The 18659-nt window shown below is 50.0% G+C and overlaps 8 non-coding genes across 8 annotated transcripts; all 8 read right to left on the bottom strand.

Annotated features, from left to right (window-relative positions):
* Positions 1-1133: 1133 nt before the first annotated feature.
* On the bottom strand, positions 1134-1217 carry Trnal-uaa. Its single transcript has one exon. It is a non-coding gene; the product is annotated as a tRNA-Leu (tRNA).
* A 1788-nt stretch (positions 1218-3005) lies between these two features.
* Positions 3006-3089, bottom strand: Trnal-uaa. The gene has a single exon. It is a non-coding gene; the product is annotated as a tRNA-Leu (tRNA).
* Positions 3090-4877: 1788 nt separating this feature from the next.
* On the bottom strand, positions 4878-4961 carry Trnal-uaa. The gene has a single exon. It is a non-coding gene; the product is annotated as a tRNA-Leu (tRNA).
* A 1788-nt stretch (positions 4962-6749) lies between these two features.
* Trnal-uaa lies at positions 6750-6833 on the bottom strand. The gene has a single exon. It is a non-coding gene; the product is annotated as a tRNA-Leu (tRNA).
* A 1788-nt stretch (positions 6834-8621) lies between these two features.
* On the bottom strand, positions 8622-8705 carry Trnal-uaa. The gene has a single exon. It is a non-coding gene; the product is annotated as a tRNA-Leu (tRNA).
* A 1788-nt stretch (positions 8706-10493) lies between these two features.
* Positions 10494-10577, bottom strand: Trnal-uaa. The gene has a single exon. It is a non-coding gene; the product is annotated as a tRNA-Leu (tRNA).
* Positions 10578-12365: 1788 nt separating this feature from the next.
* Trnal-uaa lies at positions 12366-12449 on the bottom strand. Its single transcript has one exon. It is a non-coding gene; the product is annotated as a tRNA-Leu (tRNA).
* Positions 12450-14237: 1788 nt separating this feature from the next.
* Positions 14238-14321, bottom strand: Trnal-uaa. The gene has a single exon. It is a non-coding gene; the product is annotated as a tRNA-Leu (tRNA).
* Positions 14322-18659: the final 4338 nt, after the last annotated feature.

The raw sequence follows: 18659 nt of genomic DNA, 5'->3' as shown, positions 1-18659 counted from the left end.
CGACACATCACGGAGCAAGCAGCGCGTAGCAGAAGGCGGTGGTGGTGTGTCGGTCAGCATGGTTGCTTCCCAAGTAGCTGATCCGGGTTCGAAGCCCGGACACCGCACGCAAGTTGTCTTCTTTACTCAGGAGAGTGTTTCCAACGCTCGCGATCGTCGAATTTCCAAACTGTCGTGTTACGAATGGTTTTCCTTCGCCCCTCGTCCAGCTCCGCGTAGGCTAGTGCGGATTGCGATTCACAGCATCGTGTGTCCCCATGTGTCGACTTGTCCCGACTTTGCTCGGCTGACGCGAAAGCTGACGCTTGCAAATGGGCGTATATGTAGAGGACAGGCGCTAGAAACGACTGGGAGAGACCGACTCGACAAACGCGCAACGGACCCTTTCATTTGACTGTGGCCGCAGGTTCGCGAATTTGGGTCCCGAGAGGCAAGAGAGGGGTCAGCGTGCTGGACCGTATCATTACCGCGCAGCAACACCGAAAACTAAGGGAAAAGGCAAAATTAAAGAATCCAACAGCACGTAGACTTCCTAGTTAGCCACCGAGCCGTGTACTAAGCACGCAAAAACGCTGCTTAACTTCGGTGATCGGACGAGAACCCGTGTCGTCAGCGTGGCACACAAGTCGGCGAGAACGTTTCCAGACGTGCGGACATCTTAGTCCTTGTACAGATCACTTGGGATTTGCCTGGCAGTCTCTCGCGCTGCCTTTTAGGGAAGCAATATGAAATAGCCCTTGGTGGGATCTAACCCATAGCCTTCCCGTTGTTAGCATGACACACTAACTTAGTGAGCTTACTGCCCACGCAATACGGCCGCTTCACATCTCCAGCACCTGAGCCACCGTTTCATCTATCTTTATTAAGGCCTTACGATTCCTTTAAACACGTATGCGTTGCTGTTGAGGTTTTCTCGCTGTCGCTTGGAACCCAGAGCCACAGCACAACAACAACGGAAACGTCCGTAAGAAGAGCTAAACCTCGACGCGGGAAAAGTATGTTCCGCTATTTCTTTTCGACCGCTCGGTCTGTCACTGTCGTCTCTAGTAAAATCTGCTTCGCGTGTTTCTGCATAATTTACTTGTTCTGTAAGATCACGGGAGTATGTTAGTTTCAGAATGTTTAAAATGCATTGTCAGATGTGGGGTTCGAACCCACGCTCCCTTATGGGAACCAGAGCTTAAATCTGGCGCCTTAGACCGCTCGGCCAATCTGACGTGCGAGGCAAGAGCTCCAGAGACTTCCATCTCTAGCAATATCTCAAAGAACCTCACTGCGAAATCTGTTTCTTTTTTCGGTAGGATGGAATTATGTCAGTTTTAGAAAATTTAAGACGCTATGTCAGACGTGGCGTAGGAAATGCACCCTCCCCTTCGGGAACGAATGTGGCGCGTTGGACCGCTTTCTTCCGTCGTTTCTAGTTTGAACTGTAACTAGCAAAACTGTATTTAGTAATAGGAACATTTTCACATTGATGCAAAGAAAACTAGATATTAGCCAACGGCAAATAAGGCCGTTTCCTAGCAACAGCCACGCTGTGCATAACGCTCTCGTGGGAAGCCAATGAAATACTTCCTGTGAGGCTCAAACTGTCGACCTTCACTTTACAATACTTCGGCACTGCCCCGGTGGTACCGACGCATACATACTGAAGCGTCTTTGGATCGTCAGTGAGTACTTCATATTAGAAATTTCGTGTTCGCCCTGATGTGCATTAAAGGGCAGATTCTTCAGTAAAAGTTAGTTCTGCGCTCAGTTTCAGTATATGGCCCTAGCAGCACCAGGAAAACGGGTTCAGATGTGCTCGCCTTCCACTCGGCGTTGAGCGCCTACAGCGAGATTGCCTTCGGCCTCTGGCGCCAGGAGGGAAGGCGACACATCACGGAGCAAGCAGCGCGTAGCAGAAGGCGGTGGTGGTGTGTCGGTCAGCATGGTTGCTTCCCAAGTAGCTGATCCGGGTTCGAAGCCCGGACACCGCACGCAAGTTGTCTTCTTTACTCAGGAGAGTGTTTCCAACGCTCGCGATCGTCGAATTTCCAAACTGTCGTGTTACGAATGGTTTTCCTTCGCCCCTCGTCCAGCTCCGCGTAGGCTAGTGCGGATTGCGATTCACAGCATCGTGTGTCCCCATGTGTCGACTTGTCCCGACTTTGCTCGGCTGACGCGAAAGCTGACGCTTGCAAATGGGCGTATATGTAGAGGACAGGCGCTAGAAACGACTGGGAGAGACCGACTCGACAAACGCGCAACGGACCCTTTCATTTGACTGTGGCCGCAGGTTCGCGAATTTGGGTCCCGAGAGGCAAGAGAGGGGTCAGCGTGCTGGACCGTATCATTACCGCGCAGCAACACCGAAAACTAAGGGAAAAGGCAAAATTAAAGAATCCAACAGCACGTAGACTTCCTAGTTAGCCACCGAGCCGTGTACTAAGCACGCAAAAACGCTGCTTAACTTCGGTGATCGGACGAGAACCCGTGTCGTCAGCGTGGCACACAAGTCGGCGAGAACGTTTCCAGACGTGCGGACATCTTAGTCCTTGTACAGATCACTTGGGATTTGCCTGGCAGTCTCTCGCGCTGCCTTTTAGGGAAGCAATATGAAATAGCCCTTGGTGGGATCTAACCCATAGCCTTCCCGTTGTTAGCATGACACACTAACTTAGTGAGCTTACTGCCCACGCAATACGGCCGCTTCACATCTCCAGCACCTGAGCCACCGTTTCATCTATCTTTATTAAGGCCTTACGATTCCTTTAAACACGTATGCGTTGCTGTTGAGGTTTTCTCGCTGTCGCTTGGAACCCAGAGCCACAGCACAACAACAACGGAAACGTCCGTAAGAAGAGCTAAACCTCGACGCGGGAAAAGTATGTTCCGCTATTTCTTTTCGACCGCTCGGTCTGTCACTGTCGTCTCTAGTAAAATCTGCTTCGCGTGTTTCTGCATAATTTACTTGTTCTGTAAGATCACGGGAGTATGTTAGTTTCAGAATGTTTAAAATGCATTGTCAGATGTGGGGTTCGAACCCACGCTCCCTTATGGGAACCAGAGCTTAAATCTGGCGCCTTAGACCGCTCGGCCAATCTGACGTGCGAGGCAAGAGCTCCAGAGACTTCCATCTCTAGCAATATCTCAAAGAACCTCACTGCGAAATCTGTTTCTTTTTTCGGTAGGATGGAATTATGTCAGTTTTAGAAAATTTAAGACGCTATGTCAGACGTGGCGTAGGAAATGCACCCTCCCCTTCGGGAACGAATGTGGCGCGTTGGACCGCTTTCTTCCGTCGTTTCTAGTTTGAACTGTAACTAGCAAAACTGTATTTAGTAATAGGAACATTTTCACATTGATGCAAAGAAAACTAGATATTAGCCAACGGCAAATAAGGCCGTTTCCTAGCAACAGCCACGCTGTGCATAACGCTCTCGTGGGAAGCCAATGAAATACTTCCTGTGAGGCTCAAACTGTCGACCTTCACTTTACAATACTTCGGCACTGCCCCGGTGGTACCGACGCATACATACTGAAGCGTCTTTGGATCGTCAGTGAGTACTTCATATTAGAAATTTCGTGTTCGCCCTGATGTGCATTAAAGGGCAGATTCTTCAGTAAAAGTTAGTTCTGCGCTCAGTTTCAGTATATGGCCCTAGCAGCACCAGGAAAACGGGTTCAGATGTGCTCGCCTTCCACTCGGCGTTGAGCGCCTACAGCGAGATTGCCTTCGGCCTCTGGCGCCAGGAGGGAAGGCGACACATCACGGAGCAAGCAGCGCGTAGCAGAAGGCGGTGGTGGTGTGTCGGTCAGCATGGTTGCTTCCCAAGTAGCTGATCCGGGTTCGAAGCCCGGACACCGCACGCAAGTTGTCTTCTTTACTCAGGAGAGTGTTTCCAACGCTCGCGATCGTCGAATTTCCAAACTGTCGTGTTACGAATGGTTTTCCTTCGCCCCTCGTCCAGCTCCGCGTAGGCTAGTGCGGATTGCGATTCACAGCATCGTGTGTCCCCATGTGTCGACTTGTCCCGACTTTGCTCGGCTGACGCGAAAGCTGACGCTTGCAAATGGGCGTATATGTAGAGGACAGGCGCTAGAAACGACTGGGAGAGACCGACTCGACAAACGCGCAACGGACCCTTTCATTTGACTGTGGCCGCAGGTTCGCGAATTTGGGTCCCGAGAGGCAAGAGAGGGGTCAGCGTGCTGGACCGTATCATTACCGCGCAGCAACACCGAAAACTAAGGGAAAAGGCAAAATTAAAGAATCCAACAGCACGTAGACTTCCTAGTTAGCCACCGAGCCGTGTACTAAGCACGCAAAAACGCTGCTTAACTTCGGTGATCGGACGAGAACCCGTGTCGTCAGCGTGGCACACAAGTCGGCGAGAACGTTTCCAGACGTGCGGACATCTTAGTCCTTGTACAGATCACTTGGGATTTGCCTGGCAGTCTCTCGCGCTGCCTTTTAGGGAAGCAATATGAAATAGCCCTTGGTGGGATCTAACCCATAGCCTTCCCGTTGTTAGCATGACACACTAACTTAGTGAGCTTACTGCCCACGCAATACGGCCGCTTCACATCTCCAGCACCTGAGCCACCGTTTCATCTATCTTTATTAAGGCCTTACGATTCCTTTAAACACGTATGCGTTGCTGTTGAGGTTTTCTCGCTGTCGCTTGGAACCCAGAGCCACAGCACAACAACAACGGAAACGTCCGTAAGAAGAGCTAAACCTCGACGCGGGAAAAGTATGTTCCGCTATTTCTTTTCGACCGCTCGGTCTGTCACTGTCGTCTCTAGTAAAATCTGCTTCGCGTGTTTCTGCATAATTTACTTGTTCTGTAAGATCACGGGAGTATGTTAGTTTCAGAATGTTTAAAATGCATTGTCAGATGTGGGGTTCGAACCCACGCTCCCTTATGGGAACCAGAGCTTAAATCTGGCGCCTTAGACCGCTCGGCCAATCTGACGTGCGAGGCAAGAGCTCCAGAGACTTCCATCTCTAGCAATATCTCAAAGAACCTCACTGCGAAATCTGTTTCTTTTTTCGGTAGGATGGAATTATGTCAGTTTTAGAAAATTTAAGACGCTATGTCAGACGTGGCGTAGGAAATGCACCCTCCCCTTCGGGAACGAATGTGGCGCGTTGGACCGCTTTCTTCCGTCGTTTCTAGTTTGAACTGTAACTAGCAAAACTGTATTTAGTAATAGGAACATTTTCACATTGATGCAAAGAAAACTAGATATTAGCCAACGGCAAATAAGGCCGTTTCCTAGCAACAGCCACGCTGTGCATAACGCTCTCGTGGGAAGCCAATGAAATACTTCCTGTGAGGCTCAAACTGTCGACCTTCACTTTACAATACTTCGGCACTGCCCCGGTGGTACCGACGCATACATACTGAAGCGTCTTTGGATCGTCAGTGAGTACTTCATATTAGAAATTTCGTGTTCGCCCTGATGTGCATTAAAGGGCAGATTCTTCAGTAAAAGTTAGTTCTGCGCTCAGTTTCAGTATATGGCCCTAGCAGCACCAGGAAAACGGGTTCAGATGTGCTCGCCTTCCACTCGGCGTTGAGCGCCTACAGCGAGATTGCCTTCGGCCTCTGGCGCCAGGAGGGAAGGCGACACATCACGGAGCAAGCAGCGCGTAGCAGAAGGCGGTGGTGGTGTGTCGGTCAGCATGGTTGCTTCCCAAGTAGCTGATCCGGGTTCGAAGCCCGGACACCGCACGCAAGTTGTCTTCTTTACTCAGGAGAGTGTTTCCAACGCTCGCGATCGTCGAATTTCCAAACTGTCGTGTTACGAATGGTTTTCCTTCGCCCCTCGTCCAGCTCCGCGTAGGCTAGTGCGGATTGCGATTCACAGCATCGTGTGTCCCCATGTGTCGACTTGTCCCGACTTTGCTCGGCTGACGCGAAAGCTGACGCTTGCAAATGGGCGTATATGTAGAGGACAGGCGCTAGAAACGACTGGGAGAGACCGACTCGACAAACGCGCAACGGACCCTTTCATTTGACTGTGGCCGCAGGTTCGCGAATTTGGGTCCCGAGAGGCAAGAGAGGGGTCAGCGTGCTGGACCGTATCATTACCGCGCAGCAACACCGAAAACTAAGGGAAAAGGCAAAATTAAAGAATCCAACAGCACGTAGACTTCCTAGTTAGCCACCGAGCCGTGTACTAAGCACGCAAAAACGCTGCTTAACTTCGGTGATCGGACGAGAACCCGTGTCGTCAGCGTGGCACACAAGTCGGCGAGAACGTTTCCAGACGTGCGGACATCTTAGTCCTTGTACAGATCACTTGGGATTTGCCTGGCAGTCTCTCGCGCTGCCTTTTAGGGAAGCAATATGAAATAGCCCTTGGTGGGATCTAACCCATAGCCTTCCCGTTGTTAGCATGACACACTAACTTAGTGAGCTTACTGCCCACGCAATACGGCCGCTTCACATCTCCAGCACCTGAGCCACCGTTTCATCTATCTTTATTAAGGCCTTACGATTCCTTTAAACACGTATGCGTTGCTGTTGAGGTTTTCTCGCTGTCGCTTGGAACCCAGAGCCACAGCACAACAACAACGGAAACGTCCGTAAGAAGAGCTAAACCTCGACGCGGGAAAAGTATGTTCCGCTATTTCTTTTCGACCGCTCGGTCTGTCACTGTCGTCTCTAGTAAAATCTGCTTCGCGTGTTTCTGCATAATTTACTTGTTCTGTAAGATCACGGGAGTATGTTAGTTTCAGAATGTTTAAAATGCATTGTCAGATGTGGGGTTCGAACCCACGCTCCCTTATGGGAACCAGAGCTTAAATCTGGCGCCTTAGACCGCTCGGCCAATCTGACGTGCGAGGCAAGAGCTCCAGAGACTTCCATCTCTAGCAATATCTCAAAGAACCTCACTGCGAAATCTGTTTCTTTTTTCGGTAGGATGGAATTATGTCAGTTTTAGAAAATTTAAGACGCTATGTCAGACGTGGCGTAGGAAATGCACCCTCCCCTTCGGGAACGAATGTGGCGCGTTGGACCGCTTTCTTCCGTCGTTTCTAGTTTGAACTGTAACTAGCAAAACTGTATTTAGTAATAGGAACATTTTCACATTGATGCAAAGAAAACTAGATATTAGCCAACGGCAAATAAGGCCGTTTCCTAGCAACAGCCACGCTGTGCATAACGCTCTCGTGGGAAGCCAATGAAATACTTCCTGTGAGGCTCAAACTGTCGACCTTCACTTTACAATACTTCGGCACTGCCCCGGTGGTACCGACGCATACATACTGAAGCGTCTTTGGATCGTCAGTGAGTACTTCATATTAGAAATTTCGTGTTCGCCCTGATGTGCATTAAAGGGCAGATTCTTCAGTAAAAGTTAGTTCTGCGCTCAGTTTCAGTATATGGCCCTAGCAGCACCAGGAAAACGGGTTCAGATGTGCTCGCCTTCCACTCGGCGTTGAGCGCCTACAGCGAGATTGCCTTCGGCCTCTGGCGCCAGGAGGGAAGGCGACACATCACGGAGCAAGCAGCGCGTAGCAGAAGGCGGTGGTGGTGTGTCGGTCAGCATGGTTGCTTCCCAAGTAGCTGATCCGGGTTCGAAGCCCGGACACCGCACGCAAGTTGTCTTCTTTACTCAGGAGAGTGTTTCCAACGCTCGCGATCGTCGAATTTCCAAACTGTCGTGTTACGAATGGTTTTCCTTCGCCCCTCGTCCAGCTCCGCGTAGGCTAGTGCGGATTGCGATTCACAGCATCGTGTGTCCCCATGTGTCGACTTGTCCCGACTTTGCTCGGCTGACGCGAAAGCTGACGCTTGCAAATGGGCGTATATGTAGAGGACAGGCGCTAGAAACGACTGGGAGAGACCGACTCGACAAACGCGCAACGGACCCTTTCATTTGACTGTGGCCGCAGGTTCGCGAATTTGGGTCCCGAGAGGCAAGAGAGGGGTCAGCGTGCTGGACCGTATCATTACCGCGCAGCAACACCGAAAACTAAGGGAAAAGGCAAAATTAAAGAATCCAACAGCACGTAGACTTCCTAGTTAGCCACCGAGCCGTGTACTAAGCACGCAAAAACGCTGCTTAACTTCGGTGATCGGACGAGAACCCGTGTCGTCAGCGTGGCACACAAGTCGGCGAGAACGTTTCCAGACGTGCGGACATCTTAGTCCTTGTACAGATCACTTGGGATTTGCCTGGCAGTCTCTCGCGCTGCCTTTTAGGGAAGCAATATGAAATAGCCCTTGGTGGGATCTAACCCATAGCCTTCCCGTTGTTAGCATGACACACTAACTTAGTGAGCTTACTGCCCACGCAATACGGCCGCTTCACATCTCCAGCACCTGAGCCACCGTTTCATCTATCTTTATTAAGGCCTTACGATTCCTTTAAACACGTATGCGTTGCTGTTGAGGTTTTCTCGCTGTCGCTTGGAACCCAGAGCCACAGCACAACAACAACGGAAACGTCCGTAAGAAGAGCTAAACCTCGACGCGGGAAAAGTATGTTCCGCTATTTCTTTTCGACCGCTCGGTCTGTCACTGTCGTCTCTAGTAAAATCTGCTTCGCGTGTTTCTGCATAATTTACTTGTTCTGTAAGATCACGGGAGTATGTTAGTTTCAGAATGTTTAAAATGCATTGTCAGATGTGGGGTTCGAACCCACGCTCCCTTATGGGAACCAGAGCTTAAATCTGGCGCCTTAGACCGCTCGGCCAATCTGACGTGCGAGGCAAGAGCTCCAGAGACTTCCATCTCTAGCAATATCTCAAAGAACCTCACTGCGAAATCTGTTTCTTTTTTCGGTAGGATGGAATTATGTCAGTTTTAGAAAATTTAAGACGCTATGTCAGACGTCGCGTAGGAAATGCACCCTCCCCTTCGGGAACGAATGTGGCGCGTTGGACCGCTTTCTTCCGTCGTTTCTAGTTTGAACTGTAACTAGCAAAACTGTATTTAGTAATAGGAACATTTTCACATTGATGCAAAGAAAACTAGATATTAGCCAACGGCAAATAAGGCCGTTTCCTAGCAACAGCCACGCTGTGCATAACGCTCTCGTGGGAAGCCAATGAAATACTTCCTGTGAGGCTCAAACTGTCGACCTTCACTTTACAATACTTCGGCACTGCCCCGGTGGTACCGACGCATACATACTGAAGCGTCTTTGGATCGTCAGTGAGTACTTCATATTAGAAATTTCGTGTTCGCCCTGATGTGCATTAAAGGGCAGATTCTTCAGTAAAAGTTAGTTCTGCGCTCAGTTTCAGTATATGGCCCTAGCAGCACCAGGAAAACGGGTTCAGATGTGCTCGCCTTCCACTCGGCGTTGAGCGCCTACAGCGAGATTGCCTTCGGCCTCTGGCGCCAGGAGGGAAGGCGACACATCACGGAGCAAGCAGCGCGTAGCAGAAGGCGGTGGTGGTGTGTCGGTCAGCATGGTTGCTTCCCAAGTAGCTGATCCGGGTTCGAAGCCCGGACACCGCACGCAAGTTGTCTTCTTTACTCAGGAGAGTGTTTCCAACGCTCGCGATCGTCGAATTTCCAAACTGTCGTGTTACGAATGGTTTTCCTTCGCCCCTCGTCCAGCTCCGCGTAGGCTAGTGCGGATTGCGATTCACAGCATCGTGTGTCCCCATGTGTCGACTTGTCCCGACTTTGCTCGGCTGACGCGAAAGCTGACGCTTGCAAATGGGCGTATATGTAGAGGACAGGCGCTAGAAACGACTGGGAGAGACCGACTCGACAAACGCGCAACGGACCCTTTCATTTGACTGTGGCCGCAGGTTCGCGAATTTGGGTCCCGAGAGGCAAGAGAGGGGTCAGCGTGCTGGACCGTATCATTACCGCGCAGCAACACCGAAAACTAAGGGAAAAGGCAAAATTAAAGAATCCAACAGCACGTAGACTTCCTAGTTAGCCACCGAGCCGTGTACTAAGCACGCAAAAACGCTGCTTAACTTCGGTGATCGGACGAGAACCCGTGTCGTCAGCGTGGCACACAAGTCGGCGAGAACGTTTCCAGACGTGCGGACATCTTAGTCCTTGTACAGATCACTTGGGATTTGCCTGGCAGTCTCTCGCGCTGCCTTTTAGGGAAGCAATATGAAATAGCCCTTGGTGGGATCTAACCCATAGCCTTCCCGTTGTTAGCATGACACACTAACTTAGTGAGCTTACTGCCCACGCAATACGGCCGCTTCACATCTCCAGCACCTGAGCCACCGTTTCATCTATCTTTATTAAGGCCTTACGATTCCTTTAAACACGTATGCGTTGCTGTTGAGGTTTTCTCGCTGTCGCTTGGAACCCAGAGCCACAGCACAACAACAACGGAAACGTCCGTAAGAAGAGCTAAACCTCGACGCGGGAAAAGTATGTTCCGCTATTTCTTTTCGACCGCTCGGTCTGTCACTGTCGTCTCTAGTAAAATCTGCTTCGCGTGTTTCTGCATAATTTACTTGTTCTGTAAGATCACGGGAGTATGTTAGTTTCAGAATGTTTAAAATGCATTGTCAGATGTGGGGTTCGAACCCACGCTCCCTTATGGGAACCAGAGCTTAAATCTGGCGCCTTAGACCGCTCGGCCAATCTGACGTGCGAGGCAAGAGCTCCAGAGACTTCCATCTCTAGCAATATCTCAAAGAACCTCACTGCGAAATCTGTTTCTTTTTTCGGTAGGATGGAATTATGTCAGTTTTAGAAAATTTAAGACGCTATGTCAGACGTCGCGTAGGAAATGCACCCTCCCCTTCGGGAACGAATGTGGCGCGTTGGACCGCTTTCTTCCGTCGTTTCTAGTTTGAACTGTAACTAGCAAAACTGTATTTAGTAATAGGAACATTTTCACATTGATGCAAAGAAAACTAGATATTAGCCAACGGCAAATAAGGCCGTTTCCTAGCAACAGCCACGCTGTGCATAACGCTCTCGTGGGAAGCCAATGAAATACTTCCTGTGAGGCTCAAACTGTCGACCTTCACTTTACAATACTTCGGCACTGCCCCGGTGGTACCGACGCATACATACTGAAGCGTCTTTGGATCGTCAGTGAGTACTTCATATTAGAAATTTCGTGTTCGCCCTGATGTGCATTAAAGGGCAGATTCTTCAGTAAAAGTTAGTTCTGCGCTCAGTTTCAGTATATGGCCCTAGCAGCACCAGGAAAACGGGTTCAGATGTGCTCGCCTTCCACTCGGCGTTGAGCGCCTACAGCGAGATTGCCTTCGGCCTCTGGCGCCAGGAGGGAAGGCGACACATCACGGAGCAAGCAGCGCGTAGCAGAAGGCGGTGGTGGTGTGTCGGTCAGCATGGTTGCTTCCCAAGTAGCTGATCCGGGTTCGAAGCCCGGACACCGCACGCAAGTTGTCTTCTTTACTCAGGAGAGTGTTTCCAACGCTCGCGATCGTCGAATTTCCAAACTGTCGTGTTACGAATGGTTTTCCTTCGCCCCTCGTCCAGCTCCGCGTAGGCTAGTGCGGATTGCGATTCACAGCATCGTGTGTCCCCATGTGTCGACTTGTCCCGACTTTGCTCGGCTGACGCGAAAGCTGACGCTTGCAAATGGGCGTATATGTAGAGGACAGGCGCTAGAAACGACTGGGAGAGACCGACTCGACAAACGCGCAACGGACCCTTTCATTTGACTGTGGCCGCAGGTTCGCGAATTTGGGTCCCGAGAGGCAAGAGAGGGGTCAGCGTGCTGGACCGTATCATTACCGCGCAGCAACACCGAAAACTAAGGGAAAAGGCAAAATTAAAGAATCCAACAGCACGTAGACTTCCTAGTTAGCCACCGAGCCGTGTACTAAGCACGCAAAAACGCTGCTTAACTTCGGTGATCGGACGAGAACCCGTGTCGTCAGCGTGGCACACAAGTCGGCGAGAACGTTTCCAGACGTGCGGACATCTTAGTCCTTGTACAGATCACTTGGGATTTGCCTGGCAGTCTCTCGCGCTGCCTTTTAGGGAAGCAATATGAAATAGCCCTTGGTGGGATCTAACCCATAGCCTTCCCGTTGTTAGCATGACACACTAACTTAGTGAGCTTACTGCCCACGCAATACGGCCGCTTCACATCTCCAGCACCTGAGCCACCGTTTCATCTATCTTTATTAAGGCCTTACGATTCCTTTAAACACGTATGCGTTGCTGTTGAGGTTTTCTCGCTGTCGCTTGGAACCCAGAGCCACAGCACAACAACAACGGAAACGTCCGTAAGAAGAGCTAAACCTCGACGCGGGAAAAGTATGTTCCGCTATTTCTTTTCGACCGCTCGGTCTGTCACTGTCGTCTCTAGTAAAATCTGCTTCGCGTGTTTCTGCATAATTTACTTGTTCTGTAAGATCACGGGAGTATGTTAGTTTCAGAATGTTTAAAATGCATTGTCAGATGTGGGGTTCGAACCCACGCTCCCTTATGGGAACCAGAGCTTAAATCTGGCGCCTTAGACCGCTCGGCCAATCTGACGTGCGAGGCAAGAGCTCCAGAGACTTCCATCTCTAGCAATATCTCAAAGAACCTCACTGCGAAATCTGTTTCTTTTTTCGGTAGGATGGAATTATGTCAGTTTTAGAAAATTTAAGACGCTATGTCAGACGTGGCGTAGGAAATGCACCCTCCCCTTCGGGAACGAATGTGGCGCGTTGGACCGCTTTCTTCCGTCGTTTCTAGTTTGAACTGTAACTAGCAAAACTGTATTTAGTAATAGGAACATTTTCACATTGATGCAAAGAAAACTAGATATTAGCCAACGGCAAATAAGGCCGTTTCCTAGCAACAGCCACGCTGTGCATAACGCTCTCGTGGGAAGCCAATGAAATACTTCCTGTGAGGCTCAAACTGTCGACCTTCACTTTACAATACTTCGGCACTGCCCCGGTGGTACCGACGCATACATACTGAAGCGTCTTTGGATCGTCAGTGAGTACTTCATATTAGAAATTTCGTGTTCGCCCTGATGTGCATTAAAGGGCAGATTCTTCAGTAAAAGTTAGTTCTGCGCTCAGTTTCAGTATATGGCCCTAGCAGCACCAGGAAAACGGGTTCAGATGTGCTCGCCTTCCACTCGGCGTTGAGCGCCTACAGCGAGATTGCCTTCGGCCTCTGGCGCCAGGAGGGAAGGCGACACATCACGGAGCAAGCAGCGCGTAGCAGAAGGCGGTGGTGGTGTGTCGGTCAGCATGGTTGCTTCCCAAGTAGCTGATCCGGGTTCGAAGCCCGGACACCGCACGCAAGTTGTCTTCTTTACTCAGGAGAGTGTTTCCAACGCTCGCGATCGTCGAATTTCCAAACTGTCGTGTTACGAATGGTTTTCCTTCGCCCCTCGTCCAGCTCCGCGTAGGCTAGTGCGGATTGCGATTCACAGCATCGTGTGTCCCCATGTGTCGACTTGTCCCGACTTTGCTCGGCTGACGCGAAAGCTGACGCTTGCAAATGGGCGTATATGTAGAGGACAGGCGCTAGAAACGACTGGGAGAGACCGACTCGACAAACGCGCAACGGACCCTTTCATTTGACTGTGGCCGCAGGTTCGCGAATTTGGGTCCCGAGAGGCAAGAGAGGGGTCAGCGTGCTGGACCGTATCATTACCGCGCAGCAACACCGAAAACTAAGGGAAAAGGCAAAATTAAAGAATCCAACAGCACGTAGACTTCCTAGTTAGCCACCGAGCCGTGTACTAAGCACGCAAAAACGCTGCTTAACTTCGGTGATCGGACGAGAACCCGTGTCGTCAGCGTGGCACACAAGTCGGCGAGAACGTTTCCAGACGTGCGGACATCTTAGTCCTTGTACAGATCACTTGGGATTTGCCTGGCAGTCTCTCGCGCTGCCTTTTAGGGAAGCAATATGAAATAGCCCTTGGTGGGATCTAACCCATAGCCTTCCCGTTGTTAGCATGACACACTAACTTAGTGAGCTTACTGCCCACGCAATACGGCCGCTTCACATCTCCAGCACCTGAGCCACCGTTTCATCTATCTTTATTAAGGCCTTACGATTCCTTTAAACACGTATGCGTTGCTGTTGAGGTTTTCTCGCTGTCGCTTGGAACCCAGAGCCACAGCACAACAACAACGGAAACGTCCGTAAGAAGAGCTAAACCTCGACGCGGGAAAAGTATGTTCCGCTATTTCTTTTCGACCGCTCGGTCTGTCACTGTCGTCTCTAGTAAAATCTGCTTCGCGTGTTTCTGCATAATTTACTTGTTCTGTAAGATCACGGGAGTATGTTAGTTTCAGAATGTTTAAAATGCATTGTCAGATGTGGGGTTCGAACCCACGCTCCCTTATGGGAACCAGAGCTTAAATCTGGCGCCTTAGACCGCTCGGCCAATCTGACGTGCGAGGCAAGAGCTCCAGAGACTTCCATCTCTAGCAATATCTCAAAGAACCTCACTGCGAAATCTGTTTCTTTTTTCGGTAGGATGGAATTATGTCAGTTTTAGAAAATTTAAGACGCTATGTCAGACGTGGCGTAGGAAATGCACCCTCCCCTTCGGGAACGAATGTGGCGCGTTGGACCGCTTTCTTCCGTCGTTTCTAGTTTGAACTGTAACTAGCAAAACTGTATTTAGTAATAGGAACATTTTCACATTGATGCAAAGAAAACTAGATATTAGCCAACGGCAAATAAGGCCGTTTCCTAGCAACAGCCACGCTGTGCATAACGCTCTCGTGGGAAGCCAATGAAATACTTCCTGTGAGGCTCAAACTGTCGACCTTCACTTTACAATACTTCGGCACTGCCCCGGTGGTACCGACGCATACATACTGAAGCGTCTTTGGATCGTCAGTGAGTACTTCATATTAGAAATTTCGTGTTCGCCCTGATGTGCATTAAAGGGCAGATTCTTCAGTAAAAGTTAGTTCTGCGCTCAGTTTCAGTATATGGCCCTAGCAGCACCAGGAAAACGGGTTCAGATGTGCTCGCCTTCCACTCGGCGTTGAGCGCCTACAGCGAGATTGCCTTCGGCCTCTGGCGCCAGGAGGGAAGGCGACACATCACGGAGCAAGCAGCGCGTAGCAGAAGGCGGTGGTGGTGTGTCGGTCAGCATGGTTTTTTTTTTTTTTTTTAAAAAAAAAAAAAATATTCTTTATTGACTATAATAATAATTATACAAATTTAACCCACTACCTAAAACTCATTAGTGGGTCCTAAATAATATACATTTATGTTAATTGTGCAGCTTTTCTTAATTTAATAGTGAGCTACAGTTACATTAACAACAATGGGCATTTAATTTCTATATCTACTGTTTATTCTAGTTCCTATATCTAATTTAATTTATGTAACTCCTGCAGCGTCACATGTGTGCCAGAAAAAATATAAACCTACTTATATGCCTTGTTCTTCGCGCTAAACCCGAAGAACATGCCCCTGGCACTGGGCAGGCCACGACGTTATTACTCGCTGCAGTACCTAATCTAATTGCCTATAACTAATTCCTACAAACTAACTTATCCTACGTCATATCCGGTGTGTCATGGTCGGTGGTTGGTCCCTGCTCCCCCTAGTCCCGTTTATGGCGGATTCCAACTCGGGTGGAGTTGGCCAGTCCACGCACAGGCGGTATGGGATCAGGGCTCTAGGTCACAATCGGTAATAATTAGTCCTTTGCTGTTACTGTATCTCTCGTAGATATTCGGTTAAGACCTTTCGAGATACCTCGTTTGCCAAGGTGTTTAGCGTCTGAAAAGTTTCCTCACGTCTAAGCAGTTGATACGTGTCATGGTTAGGAAGTCTGTCTCGTAGTGTAGTTGCAACATCATTGAAGAGAGGGCATTCGTAAACAACATGTTCGGGTGTTCCCTCCGGATCGCCACAGTCGCACGCTGGTGTCGCCCTTTTCCCAAATCGGCATAAATATGTCGGGTAGGGTCCATGGCCAGTGAGGAAGTGAATCAGACCTCGTGTAGGCTCGAAATACCTCATACCCAGACGTTCCTTCACATCTGGTAGGAACTGGAAAGTTCGTCGTCCCGCCTCTTCTGCAGCCCAGGTCTCTTGCCAAAGTTCTTCCCCTCTTATCCTTATATCTCTTTTGTCGCCCAATCTGATACCCATAATATCTACAATCTTTCCATAATTCTCCCTTTTGGCCCAGTACCAGGCCGCTTGTTCCCTTATTTTGATGTCCAGGGGGCAGAGCCCCATTATGACTAACAGGGCCCCCCCTGGAGATGTTCTGTAGGCACCCACAGCTCTTAGTAGCATGCTTCTCTGGACCCTTCTCACTGCCATGGCGGGCACCACCCTCGTGAGCCTGTGTGCCCAGACTCCCGAGCCGTAACCCACGACTGAAGTTAAGATGCTGTTGTGGTATAACCTAATTAGGTGTGACGGAAGGTGGAATCTTTTATGACCTATTGAGATGAGATTGTTCAATATCTGAAGGGCTCTCTGGGTGACGGTATCAATGTGCTTGCCGAAATTCCACCTCTCATCAATGATGACTCCTAAGTAGCGTGTCTCACGTCGTCTAAGAACTGGTGAACCGTCTATTCTGACCGTCGGATTTCTAATGAGATGTCCTTTTAGCAGGAGGTAAGTAGATTTGCTGGGCGATATCGTCATTTTTGTCGCGTGGCACCACTGTTGGAGTTTGTCTAGTGCTGTCTCTATCTTTGGTTCTATGTCTTCGCGGCTGCGGCCGCCAACCAACAGGAGGAGGTCATCAGCATAGGCTATCACCTCTAGCACCTCTTCACTCTGTTGTAAGCTATCTAGCAAAGGCTCCATATGGATGTCCCAGAAGAGGGGTCCTAAGACGGAGCCTTGGGGACATCCTTTGGTGATTGTCTTGCTAACTCTTTCGCTAGAGGATGATAGCCAGACCTCCCGATCCTCGCAATAGCTCCTCAGGCAACCATATAGCGGCCCTGGACACTCTTTCTCCCGCAAGCAGGAGAAGAGCGAAGGCCACCACAGGTTGTCGAAGGCGCCACTGATGTCAACCATGATGCCAACCACGTATTTGTGCGGGGTCGAGTCACAGACCTCGGTCGCCAGGGCGATTGCATCAGATGCCGACCGCCCCGGCCTGAACCCGAACTGCCTGTCACTCATCCCGCACAACACCCGGTGTGCTGTCAGTCTGTCAGCCAGCAATTTTTCCAATAATTTGCCAAATATATCCAGCAGGCAAATCGGCCTGTAGGATTTCGTTTCTGCGGGATCCTTGTCTGGTCCTTTCTTTATGATGACTACATGTGCCTTTTTCCATAATTTAGGGAACTTACGCTGTCTTAGGCATTCATTGTACAGATGTGTTAGTGGTGCAGTCAGCTGGGGCGCCAGAAACTGCACCACTTCCGCCACAATGCCGTCTGGCCCAGGTGCTTTTCCTCTTTGCAGAGATCTTATGTGGGTTGCTACCTCCTCTTCTGAGAAGGGGTAGACCGCCGTCTCATTGGTGTATATTTCGCGGTCTTGATCTCTGAGTTGCTGCTGCCTCTCTGTTTCCCCATCCGCTTTGTCGTCAGGCAGCAGGGAGTGGAGGAGGACCCCCGCAGTCTCCTGCCAGGACTCCGTCATCCTATCCCCGTACCTGACTGTGGATAGTTCCAGAGGAGAGCGGATTTTTTCTCTAACTAACTTATACGGGAGTCCCCATGGGTCCGTGACTAGTTGGTTGAGCACGAAGTTTTCCCAGCTTTTCATTCTGACTTCCCGTAGTTCCTTCTGGAACTTTCGCTTTTCCTCCCTGTACAGCAGCTGCCACCTTTGTCGCTCCCGCCAGACGACACTGCGCTGATAGTACCTCCTCAGCCTTCTGACAGACTGACGCAGTTCACTTAGTTCGGCAGACCATGGTGACGGTGAGGCCGCCATGGCCCTCCTCCTAGTAGGTACGGCTGCCCTCACCGCTCTTGTCACCGCGTTCACCAGTTCCCCCGCCCTCTGATCCACGTCTATGTCTAAGTGCATGTCGTCTTCCGGTAATGGAGGAATGTCACACTCCCTCGCTAGGCGTTCCCAATCGGTTCTTTTGTAATTTAATTGTGTTTCCCACCCCGTGGCCCAGTGGCACTCTCTTTCTCCTATGGTAAAAGTTATCAAATTGTGGTCGCTTGTGGTGGCATTTTCTACAACTCTCCAATTTTGAAGGTTATTGGCTATATTCGGAGTTACGAGGGTGATGTCTATGTTTGTGCCCTGTCCTCCACCTGCAGCGTAGGTGGGAGGATTGCCAGGTCTGTTGGCCACCACAAGTTGCGATGCCATAATAAATTCTTCAACCTTTTCACCATTCGCATCTCTTGTGCCACTGTACCACAGGGGGGACTTTGCATTACTGTCGGCAGTTATTATGACCTTTCTTCCCCGCAACGCCGTGGTAACCCTCGCTAGGTGGTCTATATGAGTTTCTATATTATCCCCATACTGAAAATACGTATTAATGAGAATTATAATTCCTGTAGGGGATTGAAGCTCCACGACGTTGCAGTGGCTAGTTGTAAACTGCGAGAGTGTTGTGACTCTCAAGAGTTTGTTGGTGATTATAATTGCTGCCTTCGGGTCATCCCCTCTACTAACTATTTGCCAACTTGCTGCAGCAAAAGCTATTTTCCCAGCCAGGGAGTATGGCTCCTGTAGACAGAGTACATCAAGTCTCCTCTCCTCCACCTCCCTTCGGAGCTCTTGCATTACGAGTCTGCTGTTGTGTGTGTTGAGCTG

The sequence above is a fragment of the Schistocerca piceifrons genome, unplaced genomic scaffold (genome assembly GCF_021461385.2).
Source record: "Schistocerca piceifrons isolate TAMUIC-IGC-003096 unplaced genomic scaffold, iqSchPice1.1 HiC_scaffold_1062, whole genome shotgun sequence".
NCBI classification, from domain to species: domain Eukaryota; kingdom Metazoa; phylum Arthropoda; class Insecta; order Orthoptera; family Acrididae; genus Schistocerca; species Schistocerca piceifrons.
Note: the sequence above shows the minus strand (reverse complement) of the source record. Positions and strands in the feature narration are given on the sequence as shown.